Raw genomic sequence first — 3,674 nt, forward strand, 5'->3', positions numbered from 1 at the left:
CCACTGGAATTAAAAATACTTTTTGCATTCTGAGAAACTTAGCAGTTGGACTGAACCCTTTTCTTCTACACTTATAGTGACCTCCATTATGTAATTAAGAAATCCTTGTCTAATCTTAGTTTTTTGTCACTTGTAAAAACTATCCTTGTCTTGATTTTAGTTAAGCAAAACTTTGTTATGGTCCTTGCTAATAGTGTTGTGAATCAAATACTGATGCTCAGGAAGACTGAATATAGATTTTTATAGGAAAGGTAGGATCCTTATTATTATATTAAAGAATGGTGGAGGCTTTTGTAACAGTTACCCATTTTCATTTGGTTAGAATATGCACAGAGAACCCCTACTGTTGGCTTATGATTTTAATATATTAAAAAGTAGGTTACCCTTACGTGTCCAGCTCCCTAACACCTATTCCTGGATCTCTCTGTGTTAAGATTAGGAAAATAAAATGCAGGAGTGGTGGTAGAGTGATGGGAGGTTACTCAGCTAATTTTAGTATTTCTACTGACTCCATCTTGGATAAATTTAAAGTCTGCTGCTGAGATACTTGAAGGTGGAATTACGTCCCTTTTTTTAAAGGTAAGTCTCATATAACAGATCTCCACCCGTGGTCCATATATATGTGGTAGGTCAAAATGGCCCTAGCTCATAGGTGATTTACTAAATTGCTCTCTAGTTGATGGTGTTTCTACTTAGAGATGAGGTATAATAGCCAGCAACTGCCTCAACAGTTGATTCCTTTTTATCTTGTGGTGGGGTGAGGTCCATTGTTTGGCTCTTTCAGAAGCTCAAGTCTCCTTTTCCTTCTGATTACATAGAGGTTTTTTTATCTCCTTTATTTCAAGCAAAGAAAATAAACAAGTATGTCTAGATTGTATAAAAGATTTGTTCCACTTACTGAATCTTGAGTTTATATTGCCACTCAAGATTTTGGGAGGGATGGAAGGTCACAAAATTTGTTTAGGTATTTTTTTTTTCCCTTCTCAATGTTGAAATAGCAACATTTAAACGCTTTTAATAATGCTGCCTTGAATGTGATCAATAGCCATTGTGGATATTTATCACTTTCTGTGGTGGCTTGAGATAGTCATTGCCAGGTCTGGACGTGAGTTATGGATGAGGCTGTTGCCATGTACAGGTCTAGTCCTAGGTACAATATATCTCATTTTGGATTTGCCTGGTCTTGATTGAAATAGCCTATGAACACAAATCTAAATTTGCCTATTTGGGTTCTGGTTGGATTTTGTAGATCCCATAGCAAAACTTCAGTATCTTCTAATTATTCTGTGTGCAAATTCCCCAGATGTTGCATTGTAGTGAGGCTTTGTGGTCATCTAAATCTTAATGCAAGGCCCCTGTGGGATTCAAATTTATTCTGAAGTGAAATAAAACCATAACCAAGTGCAGACAGAAGTCTTCAGAAGTAGCAGCATTAGACTTAATGAAGCTTCCAGCTTAACAAAATGTGGAGTGGCAACACATTTTTCTAACTTCAAATTGTGGAACATTAGATAATCTTTTTATAAACGGTCAATATTTTAAACTAGTGTTTAAAAAAAAAAAATTCAAAACCTATTTTTACCATTGCAAAACGTGTATTGAATTCAGAGGGGGGATTTATCAGAGGAAGGGGTGCAGGACTGGGCCCCAAGTCTTTCAGAATTAACCATTGTGTTCCAAGAGAGCCAGTTCTTCCTGGTTTGACACCTTTAATTATGTTTGTTACCGTGCAGTCTTTTTTTTTTTTGCCAATTAGTGTTTTGAAACAAACCAATAATAGTTTACTCTCTGGTTTGAGGTAGACAGCTTTTTTTGTAAAGTATAGCCCCATCATTGCTTCTCACTCTTGCTCTAAACATCGTATTATTTAAGTGTTTCTGCTGTGCTTTACTGTGCTACATCCTTCGTCTGCCTTAAGAAGAAAAAATTGAAGTTTCATAAAGATTTTTATAGATCTTGTGTTTTTTAACATGCACTTTAATACAGGAAACTTTCTGTATTAAGTATTTTACGTATTCCTTTTGCTTTTATAATAGGATTTATTATCCCAGAGCCTCCTTCCAGTACAGTTTCCCTCTTCTATACCATAAATATCTCAATAATTCTTCTTGCCTTTCCTGGTCTCTTGTTCCGATTCCAAGGACTTAAAAGTATCAGTATTCTCAGAACTATTTGTACTATTCAGGAGATTACTTTGTGAATATTTTTCCAATACACCTAACTCATTTTATAAGTTTAAACCTAATCAAATCATTATCTTCTAGAGTCAGCTAGGCAGTTACTTTTTTTTAAAGGTATTAATAGTGGATAATTTATGTTGAAGGATTTAGATGGAGGAAAAGTAGTATGTTGTAAATGTGTTTTTTCCTGTTGGGGTGAGAGGTCAGCAGGATAAGAAATCATTAAGCTAAGACAAGGGCCCACTCCAGCTTTTTTGCTGCCCCAAGCCGTGAAGAAAAAAAAAAACCTGAGCTGCTGCCGAAGTGCCTCCGTCGAGGAAGAGAGAGACCGAAGGACCCGTCGCCGAATTGCTGCCGAAGACCCAGACGTGCCGCCCCAATAACGGACTGAGTGCTGCCCCTTTCTATTGGCCACCCCAGGCACCTGCTTCCTTCGCTGGTGCCTAGAGCCGGCCCTGGGTAAGACTCCCTTGGTGAGATACCTATTGGTCTAAACTCTGGCAGGGACGCTGGTTATAGGTGATGATGAGATCAGAAATGTGTGCAGTATAGTGTGAGAGGCCAAGAGGTGTCATAAACTTGAGTGCAGTCTTTCTCTTTGAGAGTGAGTCTTGAAATTTGAGAGGATGGATGAAAGGGTTTGTACCATTATGAGAACAAGTCTTTTGGGGTTATGAGGTGGGGATGATCTTGAATTCTCTCAGCTAATTTCATGGAAGTGGGACTGGCTGGACTGGGATGCAGAGACAATAGGAATGGGTGATTGTGTTGATGTTGCTCTCCATATTTGGCAATAGCAGCAGAGTGATGATGCACACATTTATAGACCTGCCAGGGATCAGTGCAACAGCCAGAGTGACTATGGGTGATGGGGTTACACAAGTGAAGATCCTACAAATCCATAAATCTCTGGGGCAGACCTGCAGGTGGCTCCGTGTAGGTGCTCCAAATCTGCCTGTAGGAGGGTCCAGGTTTCTGACCTTTGTAAGAATACAGGTAGTACAGGCTTGATCCTGAACTTTATCTCAGTGCAAAGACACTTTTGCATCCATAATCGAGACATATACTTCATACAGGAGGCAGCAAGACCTATTTGCTGAAGAACATCTGGTTTGCTACTACTATTTGAACTCTGCTTGTTATGTAGATGAATTCATCAATGCTCTCCATGGTACTCGATTCCACCTGCACTGGGGTTCTGGTAGCCCAGCTCTAACGTTCTGGACCTTGATCTAGTGCCATGAGATAGTCAACCCCATAGTGCAGGTGGTGTCTTGAAGGGGAGGGCTGAAATTCTCTGACTTCTCCGCAAGCAGGGTGATATCACTGGTGTAGTCTTGGTCGGTAAACACTTCTTGACTAGTCTTGGTTCCAATGTGTGGCGTGGCAAGTCCTAATGTCAAAAGTTGTGAATTGGTGCTGGTGTGAAAGTTGTGCTCCAGAGTTAGCACAACATTTTAAACACCAACTCCTTCTGGCATAAGCCAAGGTGGA

This window comes from Trachemys scripta, chromosome 1 (genome assembly GCF_013100865.1).
Source record: "Trachemys scripta elegans isolate TJP31775 chromosome 1, CAS_Tse_1.0, whole genome shotgun sequence".
In the NCBI taxonomy this organism is placed as follows: Eukaryota; Metazoa; Chordata; order Testudines; family Emydidae; genus Trachemys; species Trachemys scripta.